This window comes from Pleurodeles waltl, chromosome 5 (assembly GCF_031143425.1).
Source record: "Pleurodeles waltl isolate 20211129_DDA chromosome 5, aPleWal1.hap1.20221129, whole genome shotgun sequence".
Taxonomy (NCBI): domain Eukaryota; kingdom Metazoa; phylum Chordata; class Amphibia; order Caudata; family Salamandridae; genus Pleurodeles; species Pleurodeles waltl.
Genome location: NC_090444.1, coordinates 1,401,545,808 through 1,401,562,866, shown reverse-complemented (window position 1 = coordinate 1,401,562,866; position 17,059 = coordinate 1,401,545,808).

The following is a 17,059-nucleotide window of genomic DNA, read 5'->3' as shown; positions in this document are numbered from 1 at the left end:
GGCTAATGGGATGTCCTTTGCAATGTGACTTTTGTCTCCTCTCTCCTTTCTTGGACTACAGTCCAGATTTAACTGGTAGTACTGATTTTAACTAGTGGTTTTAATTAGGTGTTTTGTCTTTTTCTACACAAGTACCCTATCTGCACAGTATAAACTGAGGTCAGTTTTACACTCTCCCCTTCGCTTTGGCTTTGTGTGTTCTGACAATTTAAAGAATGATTGCCCACATGGGCTAGATGGTGACGTCTGTTGATGGCTTTCTAGATTTGTGCCATAATTTGTGTGTGATCTTATTGATTCAATCCTGTGTAATTGGGCTCATTTGGTGAGACATTTTACATGCATATACATGTGTTTTTTCAGTGATTTATTGCATTATCATATGCAAGTGGACATTCAGAACTGTTTTATCATTTATGTTTATAATCATCACTGTGGTACTGATTCATGTTACTGTGAATATGTAAACCATTTTTACACTTTATCACACCAATATGCTTATATCAACTGTCTCTATATAAGTATTATCCCCAGACGCATATGGATAATACATAAAACTTACTAAGTACATGGGACTAATTTTCAAGTATGTAGATGACCAATCAAGACAATTATAATATAAAAGAAAGTGACACTTAAACATGATTTATCAGTAACTGCAATTGAAATTCAACAAAGTTTAACAGTGTGGCCTGTCAGGCATTAGGTATTTTCCAATGGGGTAAGGTGACCACAGTGTACATGTTTCGTTATGAGTACTTGCTCTACGATATGTTTCAATTATATTAGTGAATATTTACAGAGAATACTCAGACAATTAGTTCCATATTTGTTTAATGTTTATATTAACAATTTATTAAATGTTTTTTGACTTTCAGTCAGTAATACTTTTGTAGGTTCTCCCAATTGGATATTTGAGGAAGCTTAGTGTCACCCACAATGTATTTTGCATGATTTATATGCATGTTGGGATATTTCTATGTGGTTTATACACTTCATTAGATGGCCTCCATTGTTCTGGTTGCAATGGGATATCTGGTTTTGAGTCTGTCTTTACTATTCAATGCCATTATTTGTATTGGATGCTTTCCTTTACTTGCAGCCAGTGGCCAAGGCTACGGTCGAAACATGCCGAGCAGCACAGGCGTTTTGAACTTTCCTTGTTACCTAGAGGAGTGTATGTCAATATTTGGGGTGACCAGAGCCCAATTCGTACCACTGCATAGCAGTTAAGGGACTGTGGTATGTTATTGACTCTATATATATATATATATATATATATATATATATATATATATATATGAGTGTGTGTGTGGGTGTGTGTGTGTCTCTATAGAAGTATATTACAGAGTGGCAGTAGCCAATCTGTAGTTATACTTAGCGTCACCAGAGATATGGATTTTTTAATAACTTTGCACCCATTTGACAAAAGCTTGAGAAAGTTTACAGACCTGGTGCCCCTGTTTCATTGTCGGAGGACCGAAATGTTTAATGGCGTTTGGTCAAAGGGGTGCAAAGAAAAAAGGGGGGTCCAAAAACAGACTTTAAATGCAAAGCATTTTACATTGACCTTTGTACCTCAAGTAGCTCAAAAACGGCCAGAAGGATTTTGATGAAATTTGTCAGTATTAGGTAGTAGGGTATGCAGATGACTCTTTTTGGTACTGCAGGTAAATAGAATAACTATGCTTTAAGTTACAAGGTTTTTTAACTTATTGATATCTTGTAGCACAATACCACTAACAACTGCAAGAAAACCCAAAAATAAACTAGACTGCATATGTAAAGTTACAGAATTACTACATGAACAACTGAAAGACACATTTATGGTCACATGCTAATGGAAACCTATACACAAACATATAACAGAATCTCCATCTTCATAAAGTTTCTTCGTATGCTCTCTGACTCACAAAGTAAAACTGTCTAACAAGCCAAACAAAAGCCATCTTTCTTGTGCCCTATGTAGCCCTGTGCAACAAAGTGAAAAACTGGCCTAGCAGTGAGCCACACAAACTATTATTTGGAGACAATGATAATTGGCCACTAGGAAAAAAAAAAAAAAAAATTTTTATAACAATAATAATGTTTACCTTTCATTCACTTAGACCTTCATGTCTAGCATATTAATCATAAAGTGGCAAGGAAGCCCACAAAGAAACTAGATTGCATATGTAAAGTTTCAGATTTACTACGTGAACAACTGAAAGACCCAATTATGGTCAAATTGACCACGCAGTGAGCCACAGAAACTACTATTTGGAGGACAATTGGCTACTAGGAAAAATAAATATATATATATTAATTTTTGACACAATAACAATGGTTGCCTTTCTTTCACTTTGCCTTCTTATGTAGCACAACCCTACTAAAGGTAGCAAGGAAGCTGGAAGAATAAACTACACTGGATATGTACAGTTTGAGATTTACTACATAACTAATAGAATACATCTTAATCTACATATGTTTTCTTTGTATGCTCTCTGGCTCACAAAATAAAACTCTGCCCTACAAGCTAAACCAAAAACATCTTCCTTATGCATTCCTGTGTAGCAAAATGGAAAGGTGACCTAGCAGTGAGCTACACCAACTACTATGTGGAGGACATGATGATTGGCCATTAGGAAAAAAAAAAAAATCTTCATTTTCACAACAATGATTGGCTTTCATTCACTTTTGGTCTTATATTCGGCGCAATCCTACTAAATGTAGCAAGGAAGTCCGAAAAATAAACTAGACTGCATATATAAAGTTTCAGAATTACTACATGAACAACTGAAAGATGCATTTATGGTCATATGATTATGTAAACCAAGAAACAAATCCAAAAAAAGTGCAAGACTTAAAAGAAAGAAATCACATTAAATCTGATTGCCACTTTGTAGTTATAGTTAGTATTCCTCAAAGATAGGAATTCCTTTCATAGTAGCTCCCTAATAACTTACTATAAATTTGACGAATCACCACAAAATGTTCCAGACCTATAGAATTTTTTACACTTTGGGATTATGTCATTTTTATGGTGAATCGTTAAGGGGGTTCAAAGATAAAGGGGGGTCGCAAAACTTGTTTTTCTACTAATGCATTTTCCATAGACCATTCTATTTGATGTAGACTGAAAACAGCTGAATGGATTTACATGAAATTTGGCAGGATTATGCACTATGGTGCAGAGATTATGCTTTTTTAGGTACTGCATTTAAGTAGGGTAAGTATGTTTGAAGTTACAAGGCATTTAAACTTAGTGATATCTGTCACACTGGTACTTTCATAGATTTCACAACATTTTGTGTAACTATGCAGTACATGGCCGTAAACTTATTTCAAAATATATATACAAATATAAACACATTTACCAACCTATTACCACTTTAATAAAGTAGTAACACCTGGGGACCTACAACTTACCTACATCTAAGGCTGTAACACTGAAGAGAGCCAAAGTGTAGTAAAATCCATACGACTGTCTTTAAATTCTGTAAAAATAGCCATTACCCAATTATATACTGGTTTGTCATCATCCTGTACCACGGTATACTGCAAAGTTATCACAGTATACTATGCCCATAATATAACTAAGGCCTAACTGTATTATTTGATTGCAGTACACTGGCTTCACTCATAGTGTTGCAGGGGTAATCCAATGCTTAATTCAAATTTGCAAAGGAGCATGGCTGTTTTGCGTTACTCTGCACACCATAATCTACATGGCAGTTACATTCCACATACATTTGTATGCTATGTCACTGTAGCCACTCCACTCTACGCTATTCCACTCTACACCACTCCACTCTAGGCCTGTCTACTGTACAAGACTCCATTCTATGCCACTCCACTCTATGCTATTACACTGTATGCAGCACCACTATACACTACTCCAGTTTCTTTCACTCCTCTGTACGCAACTCCACTATACACTACTCCTCTCTGTGCCATTCTACTGTACACCACTTTAGTCTACTTTATTCTACTGTATGTTACTCTACTCTAGAACACTCCACTGTATGCTATTCCACTGTATGCTACTCGACTATATGCTACTTTACTCTTCGCCACTCCAGTGAATGGCACTCCATTCTAAGGCACTTTATTCTACATTATTCGATTGAACCCCGCTCCAATTCATGCCACTCCACTGTATGCTATTACACTGTACCCTATGCCACCATATGCCATTTCAATCTATACCACTCTAGTATATGCCATTCCACTGTACGCTTCTCCACTATACACTATTACAATCCACACCACTGCCCCTCCACAACACTCTACTATACACCACTCCACCACACGCTGGACTACAAAACTCCACTGTAAGCCAGTCCACTCTATGCTATTACACTGTATGCAAATCCACGCTATACCTCTTCAGTGTATGCCATGCCACTGTAAGCTACTTCGCTATACCCTACTCCAGTATATGCTAATCCACTCTATGCCATTCCTGTGTATACCACTCCAATATATGCTACTCCACTCTACGCCACACCAGTGTATGGCACTCCACTCTACGCCACTTCATTCTACACTATTGGGCTGGACCCCACTCCAATATAGGCCACTCCCCTGTATGCTATTGCACTCTACTCCACACCACTGTACACCACACAAGTCCACAAGTCCACACAATACCATTATACACAACTCCACTGTACTCTACTCTACTATACACTCTTATACTCTATGCCACTCTACTGTACAACACTCTGTTCTATGCCACTCCACTCTACGCTAATACACTGTACACAACTCCACTCTACGCCAGTCCACTCTATGCTATTACAATGTATGCAGCTCCACTCTTTGCCTCTTGAGTGTACGGCATTACACTGTATGCCACTCCACTCTATGCTATTCCATTGTGTTCCACAGTATTGTATGCAACTACTCTATGTGTCATTACACTTTTTGCCACTCCACTGTACACTCCTAGACTATACACTATTACACTCTATGACACTCCACTGTATGCCACTACAGTCTACTCTACTCCACTCTACACTATTATACTTTATACCACTCTACTGTACGCTACTCCTCTCTACATCACTCCAGTGTACTCTTCTCCAACCTATGCCACTCTACTGGACTCTACTCTATTCCCATACACTCCACTGTTCCAATTTGTATTCAACTCTCTGTCCGTGCACTCTATTGTACAACACTATACAGCAGTTTTCAACACTTTATGACACAGCACTCCCCTCTACTGTATGCAACACCATTCCAATGTATAATAGTTTCCTCAATTCTACGCTATGCTACTTCAATACATGACACCTCACTCTATACTAATCAATTATACCCAACTCCACTCTAACCCACTCCAGTGTACACCACTACACTCTATGCTATTCCACTCTATGCAACTCCACATTTCTATACTCCACTGTACAATATTACACTGTGCGCTATTACACTGTATGCTAGTCCACTTTACGGTAATCCACTCTACACCACTACAGTGAATGCCGGTCTACTCTACACCACTCCATTGTATGACACTCCTCCACTCTATAAAAGTCTGGCACACTTCATGACACTCTATGACCTTCTACTCCACTCTATTCCCTTACACACCACTGCCCAACTCTACACTACACTCTGTGCCTATACACTCCAATGTACAACACTCAATTCCACTATACAACACTTTTTTCTACAACAAAGCACTCAAGTCTACTGTACGAGACCCCACTTCAGTTTATAAGAGTTTACTACCTATGCTATACCAGTACACTCCATTCCATGCCTCTCTACTCTACAACACACAAATATACTCTATTGTACTTTACTCTACACTACGTTACACCACTCCACTCAACTTTACTCCACTGTACAAGACTTTACCTCACTCTAGGCTACTATAAAACAATCCACACTACGCAGCTCCACTGTTTCACATACTACTGTACTCTATGCAATTTCACTCTATAAACCTCTACTGCACGTTATGCCATTCTCCAACACTCCTGTCTATACCCCTTCAATCCAGTGTACAACACTGTACTATAAGGTAAGCCTCTGTACAACACTCTACAATACTCTAGTCCACTATACAACACTGTAGGCAACTCTTTCTATGCCACTGCATCCTACTTACTCCGCTCTACTCCAGTACTCCACTCTACTAAACTACTCTACTGTATGGCACTCCACTCTACACCACTCACTGCTGTTGTACTATATAACATGGTATGCCAATCCATTGTACCATATTCTACAACATTGTACTGTATTGGACACCACTCCACTCTACAAAAACCTACTTGACTGTATGTCACTCTACTCTACTGCAGTCTACATCACTTTCCAATACCCCACTACAGTCTACTGCACTCAATGTCACCATAGTCTGACACGTCACTACTCTATGTACACTACCCACTGCAGTGTATCCCACTATAATCCACTTTACTTCACTTTGTCCAATTCTACACAACTGTACCATACTCCACTATATGCCTCTCCGCCATGCAACACTCTACTCCACTGTATGCAACTCCACTCTACATCACTGTACGCCACTCTGTGACACTGTACTCCACTCTATGACACTGTACTACACTGGTTGACACTCAACAATATGCCACTCAGCTTCTCTCTACAACACGACATTCCACTTTATGACACAGCACTCCACTCTACGACACTCTCCTCCACTGTACACAGACACAGTGCACAGTAGATTAGTAAGTTATAGTTTGTGTTGTCTGGTTAATGAGATGAAAAAGGTGTGTAACCAGGTCCTTTACTTATAATAATTTTAAGGTGGTGAAATATTATAAATGAAAGTTATAACTATAATTTTAGAAATTTTAAAGTTTGTGTAGTTTAAACTTGGTTTGTGTAGGGAAAATAGGTGTTCCTAACTATAACTAAGTTTCAACCTTTGCTTTTTCTTTAAATGTATATACATATAAATTTTTTGAATGAATTAGTATTTTTACCTTTATGCTACTTTTATACTCTTTTTTTTTTTAAAGTGTATGTTCTTTGATTTCTTTATATTTTAGATGTTGAGAATTTGAAATGTAATTTTAATTAGTAATATTTATGTATATGTATTTAAATGATTATAAATATAAATTACTGTGTTTCTTTTGATTTTAGTGGTAATTATATTTCATCATTTTATTGTAATATTTTATATTTTATTAGATTATTTTATATTTTTCAAGGTCTTTGGACTGGAAATTATAAATCTATCTTTTCTAAAGCCTTAAAACTTGTATACTGCTGGTCAGGTTGGAGTGGGAATAGTAAATATGATTTCTCCAAAGTTCACACTTTTTTTACTCTTACTTAGGTTGGAGTGGGAATAGTAAATCTGATCCACCCACAGTCTAGCATTTTCTCTTCTGTTGCTTAGGTTGGAGAAAAATAGCAAATGTCATCCCTCCAAAGTCCAACACTTTCCATATTGTTGCTTGAATTGAAGTGAGAATGATAAATATTGCCCCTTTGGAGGGCAGAACATTTCTTACTGTTGCTCAGTTTGGAGTGGGAGTGGTACATTTTACCCCACTAAAGTCCAACACTTTCCCTAGTGTTGCACAGGTTATATTAGAAACAGAAACTCTGACCCTTCAAAGTCCAACACGTTCCATAATTTTATTAAGTTTTGAGTGAGTGAGTGAGTTAAGCTTATTCCTGAAGTCAAACACTTTACCTATAGTTTCTTAAGTTAGAAATGGGAATCCTAACTCTGACCTCTTAAAAGTTCAATGCATTTCTCAACTGTTGCTTAAGATAGATTTGGAACAATAAATCCAATCCTTCTAAAGTCTAACACGTTCCACAATTTTGTTACGTTTGGAGTAGAAATGGTAAATGTTATTCCACCAAAGTCCAACCTTTCTCTATCGGTCCTCAGTTTTAAGTGGTAATAGTAAACATAAGCCCTCCAAAGTCACATATCTTCTTTACTGTTGCTCACATCAAGGTGGGAAATATAAATTTGACCGCTCCAACTTCCAACACCTCACCTATTGCGGTTCAGGTTGGACTGGGAATAATAAATCTGACCCCTCCAAAGTCCAACTCTTTCCTTAATTTTGTTAGGTTTGGAGTGGTGATAGTAGTTATGGGTCCTGTGAAGACCAACACTTTCCCTCCTGCTGCTTAGGTTGGATAGGGAACAGTAAGTCTTACCCCTAAAAAGTCTAGCACTTTCTATAAATGTGTTAAGTTTGGAGTGGGAATAGTGAATCCTATTCCGCCAGAGTCACACCTTTCTCTGCTATTGCGTAGGATGGAGTGGGCATTTTAAGTTTGATTTTATTTGATATATATGTTTTTATATTTTTTGTTTGAATATAATTATAATGGTTTGTTTCCTTTTTATATGTAGGTTTTATAATTTATCAGATTGAAATTCAAATATTTTTCTCTTTGAATCTAAATTGTCTCTATTGTTAATATGTTTTGTTCCATTTTATTTATTTCTGTTTATAATTGAATTGCTTTTTATTTCATTGTTTAAATTCTATTTTCTAGCTTAGTATTTTTAAATATATTTGAGTGATTTAATGTTAAACTTTATATTTGTTTCAATTTTTTATTTTGATGTTATATTCTTTCATTTGTTTTTCTAATTTTGTAAAAAACTATACTTTCAGTAAATTTACTTTTTACATTTATTTTTATGATTTATTAATTATGTTGTATAATGTTGTAATGTATTTTTGTATATCATATTTTTACATAATTTAAATTAACATTTGAATATGTCTAGTTCACAAAAATGTTTTTGTTTAATATTTCTATTTTTTATATAGTAATTTTAGAATGTTTCTTTTGTGTTGTTAAATGTATTTCACAGTTATTTTGTTACTGTTTTAAGTTATTAAACTTATCTTTACACCTTATTTATTCTATATACATACTTATTTATAATCAACAATTAATATTGTTTTAAAGTTATTTTTTATTGTTAAATGTGAGATACTTTTAAATATATATATCTAGTTATATAATATTAACATTTTTGTAGTTGATAATTTTGTACTTTACCTAGTAAATATGTAAAGTCAATGTTTATTCCCTCAATATTTGTTCAGTGATATTTTTGTGTCATGTCATTTGGACTTCAATATCATGTCACAGAAGAGCTTTAGGATAGAAAATCAGATACTTTCAAAATAACTTCTGTCCCCAGTATTTAGGGGACTGTAGTTATAATAATAAATTTGCCTTTCCCTGTATAAGTACTCAAAATGTTTGTTAGAATAGAGAATACCCACCCCCAATATTTGCACTTTGACAATTGTTTATGGAATTGTGGTTAGAATAGTAAACCACCCCGATATACATTCACTTTCCTCAACATTTGTGTGGCCAGAGGCTTGCATAAGCGCTCACTTGCCAGTGACTGGGACAACATGTTAGAAGTTCTCTAGGGAGTCACTCAAAGATGACAAAATGCGACAGTAGATTTCATTATATTCTCCTTGCAAGCCTCTAATTGCCTATATCTGGGCCACAGAAGAGACTGTGTCCATATGTGGAGATTAGGAGCTAGATCCTTACAGGCAGCCCAGACAATTCAGCCTTGATATCAACCACATAGAAATCATTGATTCTCCACCCTCCCTGAAACCAAGCCATTGTCTCTCGTTTGGATGGCACGCATCCCAGTCACCCTTTAGTTATAGGTTATTCTCTTCAACCTGAGGATATATCCAGTCCATCATTGTCTTCATACCTGCTTACTTCCCAACTATGGTTTTGTTTCCTGGTTTAAAGTTATGGTATAGAAGTAGAACACCTTTTTTCTTTCATATGTCAAACCCTTAGTTATTGACAACTATCTGTGTAAACTGACAGCCTTCTTTCATTGCTTTTTGTCAACATGTATTCTATTGATGCTTCTGAAAACAGCTGTACCATTGTCAGGTTACTCCTTATCCTGCAGTTGATAATTGGCAAACATCCTAGATTGGTTGGTGATCTGTTTATGCAGTTTAAAAAAAATGCAAATGAAGATGTTTTAAAAAATGAAATGAGACAGCACAGTCCCAAGTGAAAGTTCTCTTTTGGACTTGGAGAAAATAAATCTGTCAATTAAACTAGCCAAAATCTAAATTGTTCCAGGGAGAAGTCAGCATGACTTCAAAGAAATTCAAAAGGTTATATAAAATAAAAGAACATCAAAATGATTAGGTTTTATAGTAAAGCTAAAAAATACCTTCACACACAGTCTAGCTATTATCCTGAACAAGCATTTAAGAATAACAAAAGAAGATCCACTAAGGGAATTGTGATCTTTTTCAGAATGAACCACAGCCTCTATCTCTGATAGGGCACAGGTTGAACTTTCACCTAGGATCTCTTCCTCAAGTAGTGGCAAACATAACCAACCAACAACTTGCATGTATTTTATATATCAGTACAGAGAGAGAGGACAGTCTGGAGGGCAGAGGGTTTGGGTTCAGACCAGTATACACCTGGTCAACATCAAATCTGTAACCAGTTTTACAAATAGGGACTAAAATTCAGGACACCATGAATACAATTCAAATTTTTGATTTATCATCCTACACAACAGCCGTAATATTTGCCTACTATGTAGGAGCTTATTATTTGTTTGCACATTCATTAACAACCTCTTTTACACAAAATTAGAACTCTTTAAATCATGTTGTTCAATAAGTTTAAACAACTTATTTAGAGACCGGTTTGTGACCCAATAGCTAATGTCAGAGGCGTAGACATCAGTAGTCAAATCTGATAAACATATCAGTTATGTGGAAACTGTATTTTAGTAATAGGTATTTAGTTGCACTTTTTCATCACAATTTTCACCTTCCATGTCAAAGTCACCACTAGAGTTCTATACAATCTCCATAGAAACACTCCAACTTCACACTATCGCAATCAAGTGAGCTAATTTTCAATTAAGAACAAGGCCCTTTTGATCCTCAAAGCCATTCGTGTGACTTCTTCAGGCTATCTTTCAGATGTATCTATTCCCACAACTTATCACTTTCAAATTGCACTTAAACCACTCTGAGCGTTCTTCTGATTCTGGTCTTCCTACCTTCTTTAGCCCAATGTTGCCGACCACTAACAACCAGGACAGCCCAACACTACAGACATTGATGCAGCTGGATTATTTCACTTGTGACTCCCAAATCTCACATTTTAACCAGGGAGCTATTACTTCATCATTTACTAAATTATCTACTATTTAGTGCAGGTATTATTTTGTAAACCTTTGACGTTAAGACTACACAACTTTTTTTATTGCTACTGTATTGAAAGGGAAGAAAATGACATCAAGACCAGTGCTAGGATTTAATCCCAGCCAAAAGTCTCACTTGAACCTGTTGTGCCAAATTTGGATCAGATCTAATTATAAACTGTTTCCAGAGACAATTGACAGGGCAGATTATAGCGAATGCTTTGACACAAACACATGAAGAGACCAAGCATGTTGCATAAGCCACTACTGTTACGCTAGCCAACAAGCATACCTATGCCTTGGAGCCTAACACTAAATGAAAATAAAGTAATTGTGCATGCTCCGGAAGAAACAGGCATCAAGAAACCAAGACCACTTGATGAAAAAGAAAACTCAGATGAACTTTCTGGGCATTGGGAGCCAAGTATTGTAGCTGATCAGATGAGCTTAATAGGTGCCTCCAGTAAAGAGTATACCATAGGAATCCTACCAAATGAACTCCTTCCCTTGGTTTGCTCCCCTGCAGGGCTTGACTATACCCTCCCAGATGTGCTGGTTGTCCCAGTTGAAGTAATAAATAAAGCAGTTACTCAAGCACAAGGGAACAGTATACCTGACGAGTGTGTTTTTGAACTAAATGCTGACAATAGTCTGGGCTTCCAGTCAGGAGATTCAGGTGGTCATTCTGAGTTTGGCAGTAACCTGACCGCCACGCCAGCAGCGGTGTAGTGACCATAACAAGTAAGGAGGTGAACCCAACGAACACAGACAACTTATCGCCAGTACCGCCACTGTCGACGAGCAGCATCCGGCAGCGGTGGGCAACTTCAGGCTGGCTGGAACCAATGTCCCGCCCACTCTATTATGAGTCACGAGACTGTCAGGATATCTGGGGCAGGCTGGCCTAGACGAAAATCTTGGCGGAAACAGAAAGTAGAAAAGGAGACACTCACCTCCAGGTACACAGACATGTCTGTGGCCGCCATGGCAAATGAACTCCAAGTCTTCCCAGCGTTGTATCTCACGATATACCTTCAGGGCCAACAACAACAATTAAGATGACAACCGTAAGTATGCCTAGCACAGAGTGGAGGAAATGGCAGTGATACACACCCACACATAACACACATTCCAGGCACGGACAGCGAAGGCCACTCACACATGCAGATAAATGTACTGTAACAGCACACACACACACATCCACACACACACATGCTCACACAAAATACGTAAAAGCCAAGTACCCAATACACACACACAGCCAAGCGGATACATGCCAAACATACAGCACAATGCACACACACAACACCAACACAGTCATACACAACACCTCATAATCACACAATGACAACTAGACCACAAACACCTCAACGCAGGCATAGACAGGCACGTTGTGAAACACCACACATCCACACATACCATAAACTGTATGTAGCAATGACACACAATCAATAGCAGTGAACACGCATCCAAACAAAGACACAGGTGACACATCACATACAACAACATACAAGGAAATGCACAGATGCAGCACCATACACACGGATGCACACAACACCCCATACAATCCCACAAGCAAGCTGTCAGACACATAACAACATGCCATGACACAACCAATCTGCCCAACGCATGCAGCAACACAGACGCAACCTATACACAGACCTCACACATCATTGCATACAGATGTCACACCACCATGTAGAAGGAAACCAGGACAAGCATCTCAACTTTACAACCACAGTAATGTGGGCAGATGTATTAGGAACCATCAAAAACTGTTAAAATATATACAAAATGTGCCAATTGGAAAGTCCAATGTCCAGAAATGCAGGACACATTGTCCATATATAATGGCCTCAACTTGACTCCTGACAGCAAATAGGCCTCAACGTCATTGGGGCATCAATTGGAAATGCAGGCCCTCAGGGGTTTAGGGGTGATTAGGGTGGGGGTGGCTTGGATTTGGAGGGGAATGTCTCTGTTTGGGCTTGGGAGGGGGGACTTTGGCTCTAGGAGGGGTGGATTTTTTGCTGGGTGGAGGAGCAGGGGAAACACCAGAGGGGGCACCCGAGGAATGGGAGGTGGAAGGGCCTGGGAGGGGCAGGGGACACGACATTTAGGGGTAACCCAGGGTGGGAGAGGAGTAGGAAAGACGTCAAGGGTGGCAAGGAAGAATTTCTTAGGTACACAGGGGCAGTCACATGAATGAGGGATGGGAGTGGAGGTAGAAGGAGTGCTTGTGGGACGTGTTGGTGTGCTGTACGTCGATGCTGGTTGTGCAATGTGTGCATGTCTGTGGCTGGGTTGGTGAGTGGGTGTGTGTGCATATCTTGTATGTTGGGGTGGTGTGTGCAAGTGAGGTGGATGTGCTGCAGGTGTCAGAAAAGGTGGTCGTGGTGAGTGGGGATGTGGTGTGTGGGGTGGGTGTCTGTGAGTCTGCTGTTGTGGTGATTGAGGGTATGACAGGGATGCTAGCAGGACCAGTGTGTGATGATGCAGTGCTGGCAGGTATGAGTGGTGATGTGACCGTAAAGGAGGCAGTGTGTTAAGTGTCTGTTGTTGTGTATGCAGATGTGTGTTGTGTGTGTGCATGCCTGTAGGTTTGTTTGAGGTGTTTATGTTTGTCTTTGCACACCTTGTGTGTTGTAGTGGGTGTATGCTGGTCTGTAGGTGTGGCCTGGACGGGTGTAGGGAGAGGGGTTATAGATTGGGAACAGGTAGATGGAGGGGGGACGGAAGATAAAGGGACACTGGCTGCCGTCAATGAGGAGGCCAGAGCCTGAAACGATCTCTGTAGGCCAGACAAGACACTGTGAATGCCTTCCAGGTAGGCATTGGACTGCTGCATCTAGGATGCCAGTCACTAGATGGCATTCACAATGGTTGTCTGCCCCACAGAGATGGACCACAGGAGGTCAATAGCCTTTTCATTGAGGGCAGCAGGGCTGACTGGGGGAGGGGCAGAGGTGCCTGCAGCGAAGGAGACGCCCACCCTCCTGGATGAGCAGGCACGGGCAACTGTGTGGGGAGCTACAGGAAGGGTGGTGATGGTAAGAGGGTGGCGGACAAGGATGGTGCTGGGGTGTTTCCAGATGGGTCCACCACTTCCAGGGAGCCACCATTGGAGGAGGAATCTGAATCAGATGTGTTGGTAGCTCCAGTCTCCTCTGTGGTGCTCCCCTCACCCTCCGTCCCACTGGTCCCTTCAGCTTCGCTTGTGCGAGCCTCCTGGTCCCGTGAGCTCCTGCATCCCCTCTCACTGGTGCCCTTCCTTTTTCACCAGATGATGCTAATGCACACATAGACAGAGGTGGAGAGAGAAGGAGGTTGGAAGAAAAAGAAAGGGAGGAAATGGTAATAACCCACCTATCCACTTCACATACAAACAATACATACATTTGCCCCTGTCGGGAAAACAAGAGATCATTTTGCAGTCATGAACAATACAGTCCTGCAAGCCATACCCAAACTTATCACCGATCACCTCATCCTTGCAGCCTAGACACCTGATTGAAAAGTCCTACATGCCTGTCAACTGGCTAAATGACTGATCCAACAATGCAACCCATTAGCATACCAAACCACATGTCAGTCATGACAGGATGAACCAAATCTGACCTCAGAGGAACAGTGCACACAAACTAAATGACACAAATGTGTGGAGTCCATTTGGTACAGAGGTCCATTGATGTTGTAATTGAATCAATTGCAATGTTAAGTAAACATACCTGTCATTACCCAAATACGGTGCCAATAAGATCACCATGGACTACTACAGTATACACAAAGATGGAGTATGCAGCCAGTAAAATGCTTGAACATTTGAGCAACCCATATGTTCAATAGAATGTGTGTAACAGTACCACCAGTTCTGTTCCTGCATTGCTTTACATAGCTAACGTGTCACACTCCAACATGATTGGTGTGACAACCAGAACTGTACACTCCCCAAATTTCATCTGACCACGTAAATGCCAACTCCAGTGAGGGTCACAGCACACAATCATGCAGAAGTCACCTAACAGTCTACACTTACCACCCTGTGGCTGCTGTGCTGCCCTCAAGCACCCATCCAACTCTGAGTAGGCCACCATCAGTATGTGGGCCATTAAGGGGGGTCAGGGTCTGACAGGCACCCCTTCCACGTTGGGAGGCCGTCCCAAGCTGAGCCTCTGCAGTCTTCCAGCCCCAGCGTCTCAGGTCCTCCCACCTCTTCCTGCAGTGGGTGCTTCGCTGGCTATGGACCCCCAGGGTCCACACTTCCTTGGCGATGGCTCTGCACAACCCTTTTTTCTGGTGGGCGCTGGCCTGCATGGGAAACATTCCGAAAATGGGGGACATGATGTAAATTATATCAATACAGCTGCAACCTTTGGCGACACACAACATACACGAACCACGCACACTGCCAATATACCACACACATCATGTGCATGCAAAATCCCAAATCAGTCATCATATGTCCACATGCACACACATTCATCGTCAAATACCACCTGAAATGTGGGGCAAAGTACGTTGTACTGACTTGTGGCCCTGGAGCCCCATACTATCGCCCATACAGGGGTAGGACCCCTTCCACCAGTTTATCCAGCTCTTCAGCTGTGAAGCCTGGGGCCCTATCTCCTGCAGTGCATGCCAACATTGCTACAACATTCAGGACAGAGCAGCACACAAACTGGAGGTCTTCCTTGCCCGAATGCCAGGAGTCAAGTGAGCTTGCCCATACAAAATGGCGGTCACGACTGCAGTGGTCATGGCCATCACGCTGGTGGAGTTCGTCATTGGTCCCAGTTCCCGAAAGACGTCAATGTTATCCAATAAGGAGTTGCACAGCGGTTCCGACCACCTTCCGCCATGAGGACTCCCGCCGGCGGAATGAGGTCTTCTCCATCTGTCCAATGCATGCATGACAGGCGGATGCCATTTTGTTACATGACTGTCCTGGGTTCACACTGCATCATTACCTGCATATTGTTACAAATTGATTCATGTAGGTTACAATGTATAGATAATCACATATGTAGTGACTGTCAGGTGACATCCCCACACTTGTCACTACATATGTATTGACAGTCCGTATGGTGGAACACATGGAAGGTGTATGTTTACATGTCCTGTACACATCCCTTGTCACAAGGTTTATGTGGCATTGTCTGGCTAGGAATGGAGTGTGACATAATGCGTCTTTCCACAGCATGACAGCCAACTTACTTGACCAATACTTCGTGATAGTCGTATGTCATATTTGGTGCACAACATTGTGAGAGGTGCCCAGACTGTTGTTTTTCTCCATGCCTAGATACCGCCAAAATGGAGTGATGAGGAATGCACCAGTTTACCAGCCCTTAGTAGATCTTAAAACCATGGAAGAACGCCACATCATCCTGACTTATCGACTGAACCGCGTGTCCATCACGTAACTGCTCGCCCAATTGGAGCCAGACCTCCTGCCGGCATTAAGAAATCCTCATGCCATCCCTGCAACAGTCCAGATGTTGGCAGCCCTGCATTTTCTGGTGAGTGGCTCATTTCAGGTGACTGTGGGACTGGCTGCAGGGATGTCACTGCTTATGTTCAGTAAGGTGTTACAGGATGTGCTGGATGCCCTACTCAAGCATATGAACAGGTACATTAGGTTCCCATAACGTGCTGAATTGCCCACTGTTAAAGCAGCCTTCTAAAATATATCACATGTCCCACATATAATAGGGGCCATTGATGGGACTCACATTGCCTTGGTACCTCCGAGGGCCAATGAACAGGTCTACAGAAACTGCAAGAACACATATTCGCTCAATGTACAAGTGGTGTGTCTTGCAGAGTACACATGTAAACGCAAAATTCCCTGGTTCGGTACATGATTCCTATGTC